We start from the raw sequence: 15,983 nt of genomic DNA on the forward strand, positions 1-15,983 counted from the left end.
ACATTCGGTTTTGGGAAATTTTGTGTTTCTAATCATGTCCCTCATTAGATAATCCTCAATACAAATTTGAAAAAAAGGGGAATTTTTTTTTGGTATATTGAAACACTGTGGTTGCTCTAATTACTGACAAATACTGAAAAAAATGGGAATTTCGAAACGAAAAATGGAAAAAAAAACAACAGTGGGGTAACAAATTTTCTTTTTTTTGTTTTGAAGGGATAAATTGTAAGCCCCAATAAAGAAAACCCTTTTTAAATAAAAATAAAATTTGGGAAATTTTAGAAATAACAGAAAAAAATTAATTAGGTAAATAGTCATCATAACCTGTAAAAATTTTTCATTATTTTTTCCCGAGCGCCCAAAATTAATTTTATCTCTCTTTTCATAAAAACCCAATTTTTTTGAAAGTATTTTGGGAACGGAAATTTTTTAAAAACTTACTTTACATTCCACATTAATATTGGGTCTTAAATTTTCTTTTTTTAGCTCACCGACTTCCCCCGGGAATGTCAAATTTTTTAGTTTATTTTCTTTTAAAAAAAGGTATCAAATCTCAATTTTAAGATATAAAAAATTTTTCCCCTTTCTTGTAAAAAAGGGGAAACAAAATTGGGTTAAAATCATGATAAAAACGGTATTGGAAAAAACTGAAAAATTTTTTTTTTTTTTTTGGGTTTTTTCACCGAAAAATTAAAAAAGTGACATCCCCTTTTAACTTCTTCCATGACTGTAAAAAAACTGGTTTTTTTCAGGGGGGGTCCAGAAAAGGGAAGGTGCGGTGGGTGGGGGGGGAACTTCCCCCAAAAAAAATGTTTGTTTCTGGGGGTAAAGGCGGAAAACCAATGGTAACTTTCATATACCCAAACAAAAATTTTGGGGTAAACCCAATATCGGATATCTTTAAAATTTATACTACTAATATGCACGGGGGAAAAATAAATAAAGCGCGAATAAACAAAAACGACTGAAAATATGTCGGGGGTTTAAATGAGTGCCAACAGCAGAAAAAAATTTTATGATCTAGCACGGCCCAATGTAAAACCTTACGGTTTTAAAAAAACGAAAGTTAAATTAGAGTTTTTTTCGTAGCTATCAAGAAAATGGACACTTTATTTTTTTTTACAAAAATTCAATTCCCCTTCAAAAAAAGGGTTTTCCCTCGAAATACTTTTTTCAAAGTCTTTTTTACACTGTTATTTTGAAACTATTCAAATAGTCAGGGAAGGGGGTATTGAATAAAGGGTACATTTACTGTCACATAAAAAACCACAAATTGAAAAAAAACGCAGTGGGCACGTTTTGGAAAGAAAGTCCCTTTTCAGCCCCCAACGGTTAAGTAGGCCTACCCAACCATATTAAAAAACCCTTGAAAAAAATTTTTAAACCAGAAAAATTTTCCTTTCCCCACCCCAAAAACCAAAATCTTTGGGGTTTTGTATTTAAAAAATTGGGGAAAAAATTTTTTTTTTTCAAATGTGGGAAGGAATCAGTAAAAATTACTGCTGATTATTCAAAATTTCCTGGAACGAACACGTTTCCCCAGTTCCCTCGCATTTGGTTTTCACGACCCTTGTGTTCTATGAACCTGTTTAAAGACATCATGAAGTCTCGAAACTTTTCCCGATAAACGCAACTTTGTTTAAAGTAAATCATTTTTAAAAGAAAATTTTTTAGAAGATGTTACTTTTCAAGTTATTTTTTTTCCCCAGTAAAAATTTAACAGAAACTCAAAAACAAACCCCAGGGTTTCAAACATGGTCAGCATTGAATACCCTACCATGAAATTTAATTTAATAATTTTTTTTTAGATCAAAACAATCTTTCAAAAAAAAGAAAAGTTTGTAAAAAACGGAAATACTTCAATTTTTTGTTTCCCCAAAAATTTTGGGAAAGGAAACATTTTTTTCCCTGGTTTAAAATGAAAAATTTTTGTACACAGTTTTTGGGGGCCGATTGGGGAAAAAAAAGGGCGCATACTGCAATTTTCCCAAAAGAGTAAACAAGCGTATTTTTTGTTTTTAACTTGTTATAGACTTAAGAAAAACGGTCCCAAAGCTGGAGTTAGATAAAGGGGTAATTTTACACAAAGACGCAGAACCCCGGATTGGGGTATCCTGACGTAAAGAGGAGAAGTAGAAAGAATCGGGTAAAGATAAAAACAAACGAAAATTAAAATTTTTCAAAATTTGAAAAATAAAATTTGGAAAAAAAAAACCATTTATTGTCAAAGCCCTTGAAAGTTTTTTTTTTTTTTGCCTTCCCAGTAAAGTTAAATCGAACCAAAAAATGAGCTGGGGCCCCACAGTTTGAAAAAGAAAACTTCCCAACTTTTTTTAAAACCCCTTTTTGAGATTTTTTGTTTGCGGGAAAAAAGGGTGCCCTTTCATGGGGTACCCAAAATTAAAAAATGCTAATGGTTTTTTCTTAAACTTTGGTCCCATCATAGACTATCTTGGGCCATAAATATATATAAAAATTTTAATGTTACATTTTTCCTTTAAAAAGGGAAAAATCTTGGATCTGTGGGTTTCCTTTTTCCCAGGTGTACGGGTAAAGGCCCCCCAGGCAACCCTTTGGGCGTTATCACCCAATGCTCGGGGGCACTTTTAAAGAATCGGGCTGTCGTTTTCAAAACCCGAGCCTAGGCAAAGGGTTAGCCGGATAACCTCACCTTTTTCTGATCTCTCGGTCTTTGGGGTTTTTTGTCTCACTCTGTCCCTCGGACAATCGTTTCTGGGGGCCTGTACTAGAAAAGGAAATAAATTATGCCCCTTGTCCCCCTGCATTTGAACTATGTAAAGCGCCTTGGGCGTTTAAAAAATTTCGGGGTAAAATTAAATGTCCCAACCCATGAATTTTCAAATGTGAAAAATTTAGGCGTTTAATCAAAAAAGCATTTTTCGGGTTTGCCCGGGTTCCTTCATATTTTCAAAAACAAAATTTTTAAAAAACACCTAAAAAAATTTTAAGGAACTTGCACGGGATACCAAGCTAAACAGCAAAAAATTTAACAAATTTTTTCAATCGAGGGAAACTCATATTTTCGATCACAGAGTATACTTATCTTTATACATTTTAATTAAGCAAACTTTAAATTTTATTTCACGCTTAAAAAAATTTTTAAATCCTTTTGATTTTTTTCCTTTTAAACAGTGAGACATTAAAAGAAAATAAAATTTTTCACTAAAAAAATTTACCAAAAAATTTTTTTTTCACTTATTCGGGAGGAAAAGAAAAAAAATACATAAATAAAAAAACAAAAAATTTTAAAACATAGAGTCAAAAAAAATATATAAACATGGGTTTGTTTCACACACGTACAACCAAACCTTTGTGAAATTTTTAATATTTCCTCCATAAAAAATTTAAGTCCTGAAACGAAATTTTTTACTAAACCCTTTTACCGCAAAAATAAACAAAATGAGGACGAAAAAACGGGGATTTTTTATTGAAAAACCAATAAATTAAATCCCAAAAACAATTTTTTTGGGCCATTCTTTTATGCCCAAAAAATTGAGATACCACCAAAAAATGACCGTTGTTTTTCGAGCAGGGGAAAAATTTGTTGTATACAAACATGCACTTACCCCAAACATGCTTTAAACAAAAGACGAGCGAAATTCAATCAATACTTTTTTTGCCCGTTTGCAAATTTGGGTCGAGAACATTTTATAGTTTCCACTATCGGGAATAAAAGGGGGGCGCTATTCACTCACCCGGGCGTTGGCGTCGGCGTGGGGCGTGGGCCTCGGCGTCCCCCTTGACTTTCTTGTTTAAAGTTTTTCATAAATCTTTGTGTTTCTGTCCCATTTGTTACATGTTTTTACCCTTATTTTAAGTTATAAAAATATTTTTCAAGCTTACAAAAAAAGTATCTCCCGACTGGGCCCTTTAAAACCCCAAAAGGGAAAAAAGGCCAGAAAGTTTTTAAACTTTGAATTATTTTCATTTTAGATTTTTTTAAAGCTTTGTTTATAACAAATTTTTGGCTCTTGAAAAATAAGATTTAAAAATTTAAAAATTTTTCCTTTAATAATCCCGTTACAACCCCCATAACCAAATTTTTAAATTTTAAACAGATTTAAACCCCCCTTTTGTTTTTAATTTGTTTTTGGCAATCTTCATTTTCCCTTGATTTAAATTTTAAAGCGAAAAAAAAGAAAAGACTAAAAAACCTGAAACGAAATTTTTAATAAACCAAAAACCCTGCAGAGTGGTACAATCCCATAACTCTGATTTGTTTTTGGTTTTTTTTCCAAATAATCCCCTTTTTTGTTGTTCCAAATCTTTTTTTTCGGGACAACCTTTGATACTGTCAGGTGATGACTTGTAACTCAAAATATTTTTTTTTTCCCACCCTTTTTGTGCATGTGGGGTAACAACCCCCAAAAACTCTACTTTGGTTCCTTGTCAGAATTGGGCCCCTTTGGGTGATTCTCCTTTTAAAGTGGGGTCCTTATTAAAGACAGATTTTCCCTTTTACTATCTAACGCCGAGTAGTGGACGCGCTGCCCTTAAAACAGCTCTAGTTCTACAATTTCCACCAGATCGAACTTTTTTAAAATTAAAAACTTTTTAAAGGAATACACAAAACTTTTTATTTTATTTTAAAGTTTTATTTCTGTCTTTTTTTTCAGCTGAACAAACGTTTTATCTTTCCAATGGGAAGGGTTTAAATCCCTCAATAAAATATTTTCCCACGTTTTAACATGAGAAAGAAACTCGGCGAACAAGGCGGAGTTCAAGAATCGAAACATAAAAAACCCGCAGAACGACAGAAAAGGGCTCTTTCGAAAACAAACGGAAAAACGGAGAATTACTGTATTCCACCCAAAATTTTGAGAACGCTTTTTTCGAAAGTCGCCCCATTTACCCTTTAAATTTTTTTGATTTTGGGGAAAGACGATTTTTAAAGGGTTAGGGTTTTTTTTTGATATTTTTGGGGAAAAAAAAAAGGGAAAAAAATATATAATAGTAAAATTTTTCATTGAAGTGGCACAAAAAGTGACTTTTTAAAACAATATTTGAAATTTTACTTGAAAAATTCAGGGGTTTTTTTTTTTTTTTTTTTTTTAAAAAGTCAGGGGAATTTCAACCAGATGCACCAGTTTTTAAAAGCACTGGTTTTGGGCAATAGGGAAAAAAACCCCCAAAGGGGGGGGGTGCGGTCAGGGCTTTTTTGTTACAAAAAGGGGCCTTAAAAATTATCATTGTCCTTTTAGGAAAATTGTTGAAAAAACTATTATTTTTTTATTATGACAACGCCATTAAATTTAATCTTTTTATAAAAAAGGCTTTTAAAACAAATTGTTCATTTTCAGGGGTATTGCTAGGCCCATGTTTTTTTATTTTTCCTACATATCTGCGATGTGTCAAAATTTTTAAATTTAAAAAACGCCTTTGGAAGTATTTTCCATATAAAAGGGCGCTTAAAAAAATCGATATAATAAAAAATAATAAAAAAATAAAAATTTTTTAAAAAATAAATTAATGCACTGATTTTTTTTTGTGTTTTTTAGGCCTATTTGGGTTTTTTAGGGTACCAAGTGGGAAAACCTGTTTTTAATTTATAAAACAATTTTTTGCCCTTTGAATACGGGCTTTGTGTTAGCTTTATTACCGAAAACCCTTTTTTCATATTTTTTTTTGTTGCCCCCCAACCGAGCCCCAGTAGAAAACCCGAAGATCTATGGACCGGGTTTTTGCGGATCAATTTTCCGACGGACGTATTTCTCGATACAATTTGACAAAAGACATTTTTCCCTGAAAAATTTGTCCTCCCCCCTCTGGTTCCTAGGGGAAGTTGTCAGTTATTTTGGGGAAACATGTTTTGTACGGGACAGAATTCGGGAAAACCGGTTTGGTTACTGCCCCTCGTTAATAACTGAAATTCTGTTGGAAAAATAAAAGACGTTAAAAAAAAAGCAAAGATTTTAATACTTTCAGGAGCCAGAAATACTTTCAATCTTCATTTTCTTTTTAAATTTTTATTCCTGCACTTCTTATTAAAACCCCTTTGGGCATTATTTTCAGGGGGTGTCCCCATTGCGTGTACTTTCCCAACTTTCAGGGGCCAGCATATAGCTTTTTTAATTTTCAAATTTTTTTTTTTTATTAAATTCCTGCACTTCTGTAAAATTTTTGACATTATTTTCAGGCGGTGTCTCATTGCTGTGACTTCTATAAATTCAGGAACCATAAATAGTTTTCAATCATCATACTCTTCTAAAATTTCTAAAACCGTTCAAACTTTGAAGATTTTGTTTTGGCCCCCAAAGTCCATTGCGTGTGAATTTTAGCACCGCAGCTAAAAGGAAAAATTTACAAGAATTTGGGTGTTTAAAAGAATAGGGATTCCCTTTACATGTACTTAAAATGAAAAAGGGGGTACCCACTTAAATTCCGTTGCGTAAATTAAATTTTGTGAGTCGCAATTTTTTCCTGGTTGACACTTGGGTTTTCCTTCACTTTTGTATCTAAACGTCGTCATAGTAAAATTTGTTTTTTGTCCGTGTGACGTTCAAACCCGTTTTTAAAATAACCATGGGAATAAAACTACCAAAAAAATCAAATATACAGAAAATCCGTTTTACCAAAAATTATCCTAAACCGGAAAAATTCCCCCCTTTTTCTGGCGGAGTAATAATGATACTGCAATACTCACCGATACCGATGGGTTTATAGTAATTCCGGGATGTTTTTATTTTCTCAGCTAATATGAAATTAAAAAACATTACATCCTAAAAGTCATTTTGTAATAAGCGGGGAAAAATTTAAGAGTTTTTTAAATTTTAAAATTTTTGTCTAATATATTTACAGCACAGGAAAGTTCGACGGTGAGAGTGTACAAGGGCAGATTAGTTTAAAACGAAAAATGAAGAGTAAATTTAAAAAACCAAAACCCTCATCACTTTTGAAAAACCCCAGCTTGGGGCCCTACAAAAAAACGGGAATTTAAAAGAACACGGACAGTACAAAACAGAAAATTCTAAAAAATCAAGAGCTTTTCCCATTTTAAATTAATTTAAGAGTTTAACTGAGGGGCGTTGCCGGTATTTACATCGGCCAAAAATTTTTGGGGTTTAAAGTTATTCTCCGTGTGTGATTTTCCCGGGAACCTTTGAAATTTTGTCATGATAGGTAATTCCTTTTTAAAAACCCGAATCCCTTTAAAAACCAGCTGTTTTTTTATTTCATAAAAAATGCACTTAATTCATTAAGGGTTTTTGACATTTCAAACGAAACAGGTTTTCAGAGATTTAATTCCCAAAAAGCCCAATTATTAAATTAAAAAAAAAAAACAAAAAGAAAAGGAGGTTACTACATTCCTTAAAAACAACCCGCTGGATTTACTTCTTTTTGCTTCTTTCAATTTCTCTTTTTTGAGACCCTTAAATTTTTACGGGCCCCCATTTTTACCAAACAAAGCGATAGAATGCAAAGTGAAAACATTTAAAACGCAGTTGTTCATAGTTTAAACACATGCCGTCGGGGAAAATGCACTAGGAAAGGGGAAAAAAAAAAATTTGTACTATTTATATTTAACAAAATTTGACTAATTCTATCTGGTTTGTAAACCCCCTAAAAAAGGACTGGGGAGCGCTGAAATCCCCAAAATGATAAATAAAAATCGGGGAACGGAAAATATCGAAATCCATTTTTTTTTACTTCCCCGAGGTTTAAAAAAATTTATGTTAAACCCAAATTTTTTTACTCCAAAAAAGATTTGAGTTTTGGTTTTTTTTGCAAAGATCAAACCCATAAAGAAATATTTTAAATGGGAAAAAACCAAAAAATAGTAACAAAAAAATTGGGAAATTTTAAAACATGTAATGACAAAAAAAGTTTAAAAACTTTATAAAAAAAAGCAAAGTTTTTAAAAAAAATGAGTCCCCCGATCAAAATATTCTTCAAAAAAAAGTAAAAGTTTTAAAGAAAAAACCAAAGGGGAAAAATTTGAAGCTGGGTTTTTTCGTAAAACTAATATACAATGATAAAAAGCCAATCAATTTTGGGAATTTAGATTAATCTGAAAATGCCCTGTTTTTTCAAACACTAACACCTTTTGACGAGGCACGGGCAGTGATAGCCGAATTCTGAGCTCAAGTAAAAAACCAGTGGTGATTTAGCTTAACCACCCGGCAAAGGACAACCACCTCCCCACTCCCTCCCCCCCCCCACTTCCCCCCCCCCCCCCCCCTCTCTCTCTCCGGACTGAAAAAAAAAGCACTTTTTTTTAAGATGAATTAAAAAAATCCTGAATCTGAAAATTCCCGTGGTCCCTTTTAAAAACTTTTTTTTGATTTTTTTTTTTGTTATATGTTTCCGTTTTTTTTTTAAAGAGTTTCCGGGAAGGTCTAAAAACAGGTTTTTCCTTAGAATTTAACATATGTCAGCCGCCAGAAAAACATCACGGGATGTAAATAAAATTTTACATAACTGATTTTAAATTACAGAAGCACTAAAAAAACACGTTTTAAATTTTTTTTTTATTTTTAAAAATTTTAATTAAAATTTTTTAAACATTATTTCTCGCAAGTAACTTTATTTTTTTTATTTTGTTTAAAAAACACACCCAAAAAAGTAAAAGGTATTTGGGGGCTTTCCAAACTCCAAGTAAACCCCAGCTGGCCCCTTATGACATTTTTCGGGTATACATGGGACTTTGAAAAACCACAAAACATCCACCCGGCAATTGGATTGCTTAAAAACATCGGAGAAATTTTACTTTTTTTAAAAAAAAAAAAACAGTGACGAAGCCCCTCCACCACGGAAGTGCCCTTCATGCTTTTTGGGGCATTTAGTAAACCCTTGATTTTTTGTACTGAGATTAAAAATTTATTTAAACCCCTATTTTAAAATACCCCTTTATAACACTTATGGATTATCAAAATTTCATAATAAATTCCCTTTGAAAATAAACAAAATAAATTAATGACAAATAAAGGCCCAAAATTTCATTCAAATTTGCAGCAAAACAAAGGGCAAACACAAAAAAAAAGCGCTTTGAAATTGAAATTTTTAATGTAAATTGCTATTTTTGAATCTTTTTCCCCTTTTTAGCTAAGAACGGGTAACTTTTCTATTTTTAACCCTTTTTTTTTTAACGAATCCACGAAAAAAAAAACTTTTACTTTTAGGGTGCCCCCATCCTTTTTTTTCTAACAAATTTAAAAAAAACACTGCGCCCCCCTGGGGACCCATTTTACCCTCCGGGGGAATAAATTTATAACTTTCTTATTCCTTTTTGCACCGAATCCCTGCAAATTGGTTTACTGAAATAATGTAATGATTATACAGTTTAAGTTTTAAAAATTATCCGGCAAATTTAAATGCTCAATGGTTTTTTTTCTTATATTTAAAAAGAATGATAAAAAAATTAAAAAATCTCTTGGAACATAAATCCCTTTAAACCAAAAAAAAATAAGAACAGAAACCCGGTTTTTATTGAGTCTTTTGTGAAGGTAAAGAAATTGAACCACACCTCCATGGCTCATGATCCCAAAGAAACCCCAAAAATACAACAAGGACGGGCAATAAATATGAACCATTTCCCTTTTCCCAAATTTTAAAAATTTTTCGAACGATACATTTTTAACTGTATGAATAATATGGGTTTTACTTTAAACTGTTTTTTGGGCAAGTATAATTTTTTGGGCAATTATATGACAAGATAAAGTCAAAGTTTATTAACTTTAAGGGAAAGGGAAAATATGTTTGATTTCACATAAATGAGGCCGAAAGCAAACATTTTTTAGTTTGGGGTTTTAAAAACGTTTCTATTTCAAGTGGGTTTTTTCTTTTTTTTGCCTTAGTAAAGTGGACCATAATTTTTAAAAGCTTTTATTTGCCCCCTCCCCCTTTAAAACACATACCTTCAAACCGCACATTTTAGTGTTTATGTCGGGGAAACCAGTCAATTTTCAAATTCCATTACATGCTTTCCAAGGAATCCAAACCCCCAAAAATTTTGGGTCCCTAATTTTTATATTTTGTTCCTTTTGAAAAATTGGGAAAACATTTAAAAGTAAATGAAAAACAGTGCCCAAAAAAAGAATTTTTTTTCCAAGCCGTGCTAGGGGAAGGCTGATTTGGGCCTACCATTTTTTCATTACCTCCTATGAACCGAGTGTGGGTATTTTTATTATTTCATAATAATAATAAAAAATAAAATAATAAAAAATAATAATGAAGGGAAAAAAACGGTTTTCAAGATTCAAAGAATCAAATTTTTAATTTTTCCCATCCGAAATTTTTAAATTTTAAAAAAAATGTAAAAAAATTTTTTTTATTTTTACAAGATGTTGGGAAAATTTAATTTTAATGTTTTGCAACACATGACGAACGAGCGTTTTTTTTGGCCCGAAATGACCAACCCCTGGGCCGCAAAATGGGGAAAAGATTAGCCGACATCTAAGGGGTTTTCCCAAAAGTCTCTGCAGCAAGCCTCCCGACATAGATACGCTTTTAAAAAGGAAACATTTTAAACGAAAGACTTTTTTTTAAAACAATTTTCATATTTTAAAAACAATTTCCTGAATTTTTAAAGATTTTTAAAAAAGCTGTTGTTAACACAACGTATAAATCTTTTTAAAAGATACAAAATCTTTCTAAAATTTAAAAATGACATTAAACAACTGACAACTTTAAATAAAACAAAATAATGTCAAAAATTAGTATGGATGTGTGTTCCTTTAGTCTGTTTTTAAAAATCCCCCCCCCAAAAAAAAAAAACGCACGCACCTTTAAATTTAAATTTAAAAATTTTGCTCTTAGACATTCTGGACCTTCAGACAGCGGTTTTTTGTCCGCATACCTGAATTTTGGCACACTATCCCAAAGGGTTAAATTTCCTCTGTAAAAAGGTCTGGTAGGCAGGTTTCTTGAGGGGTGCATTCTTGAGGTTTGGGGGGCAGTACTTGAGGTCCCGGCGAGCAGTGAAAGACTCCGGTGGGGGTTTCTTGAGGTCGGGGGGCCCTTTTCCCATGTTTGTTTGCCCACTTTAAGGGGGGGGGGGTGGGGGGAGTCCTAAAGGGCGGGGGGCAGTAAATTGAAAGGGCTGATCGGGACTTTCGATGTTTGTTGCCCCACTGGGGGACATCCTTAAAAGGGCGCTGGGGAAATGCTTGAGGTTTCACTTTCCGATTTTTGAAACGCACAGTAAAGGACTGGGGGCAGTACTTTTGGGGTTTTGGGGGAGGACTTGAGGGCTGTGCGCACTTTCCGATTTTTTTAGGGGCACAGTATAAGGGCTGGTGGGGAAACTTGAGGGATTGGGTGGGCAGTACTTGATTCCCCAAAGCCATTTTTCCTAAAGTTTGTTTTCACACTATAAAAGGGCTGGTTTTGGGGAGTCCTTAAGGGGCTGGGCAGAAATTGAGGCGGTGCGCCCCAAAATTTTTTAAAGGGAAGTTCGCACTTTGGGAAATCTGGGGGGAGTACCCTGGGTCTGGGGGGCAATAAAATTAGGTCTGGTGCCAGTAAAATTTAGGTCTGGTGGGCATTTCTTTAAGTCTGGGGGGCAATAAATTTAAGTCTGGTGCGCACTTTTAAGGTATGTTGCCCCATTGTAAGGGCTGGTTTGGGAGTAAAATAGGGGCTGGGGCAATTAATTTTAAAGGGCGGGGGGCCAGTTCTTTTAGGTCTGGGGGGCAAAACTTGAGGGCCCGGTGGCAGTACTTGAAAATCTGGTGGCAAATCTTGAGGTCTGGTGGGGAGTACTTAGGCTGGGGGCCCAAAAAAAACCTTAAGGTCTGGTGGGGAGTACTTTTAGGGCTGGGGGGCAGTACTTTTAGGGCGGGGGCGCCTTTCAGAGGGTTTTTGTTTTCCACTTTGTAAGGGCGGGGGGCATACAATGAGGTCTGGGGGGCAATACTTGAGGGCGGTGCGCATACTTGAGGGCTGGTGGGCATACCCTTTAATCTGGTGGACAGTTTCTTGAAGGGCGGTGCGCACTTTCCGAGGGTTTTTGCGCACTTTGTAATTTTGGGCAAAATTTAAACCCTTTTAAAAAACCCGAGAAGTTTCTTTCTCTCTCTGACTGTTTCCCTTGCGGTGTGACATTGTACTACTTTCTTTTTTTTATTTGTCATATTGTTTTAAAAGGGAAATCATAACCCCCAAAATAGGGTTTTATCCGGGACGGCGCTTTTTTTTACATTATTTCTTTCAGAAGGATTTTTTTTTCTCTGAAGTTCTTAATTCAGTGTATTAAATTTTATGATATTAAGGCATCCGATTTTAATTCATCTGAAATTTAAAATTTTAGGTTTTTCCCATTTAAAATTGGGGAAACCACAAAAAAAAGAAGAAAAATCCCTGCCTTGCAAACCCTTTGGGGCAATCGCCTTAAAGTCCCGTCCCATAAACAAGAAAATAATGATGTCTCCGCCCTTTTAGAACCAACTTCAGTTGATACAAGAAGTGATTTGTCTGCTTATTAAAAAACAACGCCCGGCGATACAAGTAAGTGATGTCATCTCTTAAAGAACACAACGTTTAGTCGATACAACTAATTTATGTCCCTCTGCTTGAGCACAACGTTTATCGATACAAGTAAGGATGTCGTCTGCTTATAGAACACAACGTCATTTGTTTTAAGTAAGGGGATGCCCTATCAAAAAAAAGAACAAAATTAAGGGTAGTCTTCTAACATAATAACAAAAAAAAGGGAAAATAGAAAAATTTGAAAAATTTTTGCAATTAAAAAAATTTTAAATTTTCTAGCCATAACTACTGTTGATTAGCTTCGCGTTTTTTAAAGCTAATGTTTTAAATTTTTTTCTGTCAATTTTAGCCCGACTTCAAAGGGACCGTCCCGTTTTTTGGGGGAAACTTTCAGGGCCCCCCGGGAAAAAATCAATAGTCGAGCGCCCCCTAGTAATCGACCCCCATTTTTTGGGAAAAGGTGATACAGCCCACCTGTAAAGTTTAGACAGACCCCGCAGTTGAACCTCGGGGAAATCGTCTGCAGGCTTTAAATTTTTAGCAAATACACAAAGCAAATGCAACATCATTTTTAAGATCTATAAGGGTTTCCCTTTTCTTTACAAAACGAAGAATTTTATGTTTAAAGTTTTAAAAGGGGGGCTTGACACAAAAAGTATGATTAAAAATTTAAAATTTTTCCCATTTTTAAATTTCTGTTCCTTTACGGCTTGTGAAATCAAGGTTTAGTTCGCACCAAAAGGTACTTTGGGGGGGCACTGCGTAAGGTTAAGTGGGTGCGCACAGATTGGGGTTTTAAAAACCTTCCCCGAATTGGTTCTACCTCGACTGTTTTCCCTAACGACGTCCAATTTTGGGTAACTTTGTATATTTTTTTTTTAACTTTGTTTAAATTTAAAGTTTTTGCTTGGGATTTTTTTAAATTTTTGTTTTAAAGTTTAGTAAAAATGAAAAAAGAAGTAAATTTTTCCCGAAGACGGCGGTGGTTGGAAACATAGTTTCCTTTTTTTCTAAAACGAAATCTTTCGCTTAATGAGTTTATGAAATGTTGTTTTATATTTAGATTTTTTACAAATTAATAAAAGTTAAACAAATCTAAATTGTTTTATCAGGGACAAATGCTCCCAACTTTTGGGGATTTCCCCCGCTCCTTACACATTCGAACAAAGTCCAAACCCCACCAATAAAATAATTCGTCTGCTTTTTTAAAACAACGGCAAAAATTTTTTCAAATGTGTATACAACAAAAATTTAAAAAGAAAGTAGAACTGAGATGTAACTACGGGAAAATGGGTTTTTATTTATAGGGGAAAAAACTCCCGACGCTGAACCATTTGTTTGAAAAAAAAAAAGGGTTAGTTTTTTTGTAGCCCGACAATTTAAACGATCCAATTGCCCTTTAGACACTTAATGTTTTAATTTTTTTCATCAAATTTCCCTAGTACGTCAATGCCACAGGTCCGTTTTCCGGCAAAAAAAAACAGGTCCTTTCTGGGAAACATCAGACGGTGGAGCGCCCTCTAGTCACAAGTAGTCGTCTGCGTTCCTGGGAAGATGGTGAAACAGCGCCACAAACATTATAGTCAAACCTCGAGGAAATCGACTGCAAGCTCAACTATTTAGCAAAGTATACAAATATAACATGTCGTTTTAAGATCTGCGTGTTCTCTTCCGCTTCATACTGTTGAAGAGATTCGTGTAACATACTTTTATTTTCCAAACGCATTTAAATAATATAGTGATTTTAGTATTTTGTATTTTCACATCCTAAATGAAATTTAGTTAAGTTACCTTTGTTAAGTTATCTTTGAAATAACTGAAGTGGTCATACTGAAAATAGAATGTTAAGAAATTGAAAGTGTATTCTCTCTGCAACGGACAAAATGCATGCTCTTTTATTTTACTGCTGTCACTTCGATCAAACATAATAAATAACGACTGAACGTGAATTCCATTTTTTTTCAGCGGAATGCAAAACTTTGAATATCAACTCTGTGACTACTGTAACGTTGCTTGGACAGAAATTAACCATGCTTAGAAAGGAAGTGCCGGAACCGGTTCGTCCTCCTTCAACGTAATCCATAAGGCAAGATCCTCGACTTGTCAAATCTACAAATGATCTCTCTAGACTCCTCGGTAATTTGTGCCGGACTCCACACAAAAGTCTTCAAGATTTTTTTTCACTGACTGCTGAAAAACATTTTTTAATGAAATGTTCAACGTGTAAGCATGAATATTCATGATCAAATATCGACATTCAAATCTACAAATCATCTCGCATTGTGCAAGAAGAATTTTTATTGACTGCCGTCAATATTTTATCTATCAAGCATTTATAGCTCTGAACTAAAAAGTAGAAAATGTCACAAGACAATTTATGTTCAAACCCGTGTCTTCTGTCATTTTACCAAATTTGGCCCTATTTTGGCATATGATTATATATATTTTTTTGTAGATCTATTCGTAAATTATTATAAAATGACCAGTGTTTGTCGATTCTGATATGTATATAGTCTGATATTTACCAGGGATTGAAAGAAAGAAAATTTAAAATGGATGATTATACAAACATATCGATGTAACTCATTGCAGACTTGGAGCGGTCTTCTGCGCATGCCCGAAAGTGATTATCAGTAGATCTATGTCGTAAATACTGTCGTAAAATATCAGAATCTTCTTTTGGTAACACATGCCCTAGCCTAGTTCAAATCTTAGTATATGCTTAAGAAATAACAGATTCCAGCTGAATATACATTGTGCTGCATTTGACATTAAAATCCGTTCCCGACCATTCTGTTTACAATACAGAACAACCGTGACGTCATCTAAGGAACGGTTTCCCTGACTATACGCGGACGTCGTCAATACAGCTGTCTGTTATCACTAAGCAGCCTTGTTTTTATTTTGGTGCCCTTTGGTTGCGACATTAGCGGCGTTGCGTTGCGACATTTAACGTTGCCACACACCTCATTCCTGATGGAATTCATCGCCACGAGGGTATGAGAGAACAGGCCAGTTTCCCTTTTAATGCTGAGCGCCAAGCAAGAGAGCAGCTGATACCATTTTTCACCGTTTACGTTTACCTAACGTCGCTATGGTAATTCCTGGCGGAGATGCGGGGCCTTTGTTTAAAATGTAGCTGCCACATTATCCATTATAAACAGAAAATACATTTAACATTTTGTTAAATTTCCTATTTATGATAATTAAGTTCTATAAAAATTGTCAAAGTTTTAAATATTGCTGAATATACTAGAATCTTTTGTTAACTCTATTGCTTTTTATTACCTCCCTTTATTGCAATATTGAAAGTAGTCGTGTAAGTACGTATAGCATGATTTGGAAAGCTGTTTCATTTTTAAATTAATAATCAAAGCATTATGGACCTGTATATTTTGATATAACCTTCCTGTAATCACTCTGTACATAGGAAGTTCTTTCAGGACGCACCGAGTCAAATTATGAGTAAACTCAGTTTGGTTGTGCTTTTTCCATGAGACATAAATGAAATATGTAACATACGTCCACTCAAAACA

At 34.0% G+C, this 15,983-nt stretch overlaps 1 long non-coding RNA gene across 1 annotated transcript; it reads left to right on the forward strand.

Moving 5' to 3' along the window:
* The first annotated feature begins 13,934 nt into the window (after positions 1-13,934).
* Positions 13,935-15,716, forward strand: LOC128549435 (uncharacterized). Its single transcript, XR_008367621.1, has 2 exons — positions 13,935-14,074; positions 14,413-15,716. It is a non-coding gene; the product is annotated as an uncharacterized LOC128549435 (long non-coding RNA).
* Positions 15,717-15,983: the final 267 nt, after the last annotated feature.

This window comes from Mercenaria mercenaria, chromosome 16, assembly GCF_021730395.1.
Source record: "Mercenaria mercenaria strain notata chromosome 16, MADL_Memer_1, whole genome shotgun sequence".
NCBI classification, from domain to species: Eukaryota; Metazoa; Mollusca; class Bivalvia; order Venerida; family Veneridae; genus Mercenaria; species Mercenaria mercenaria.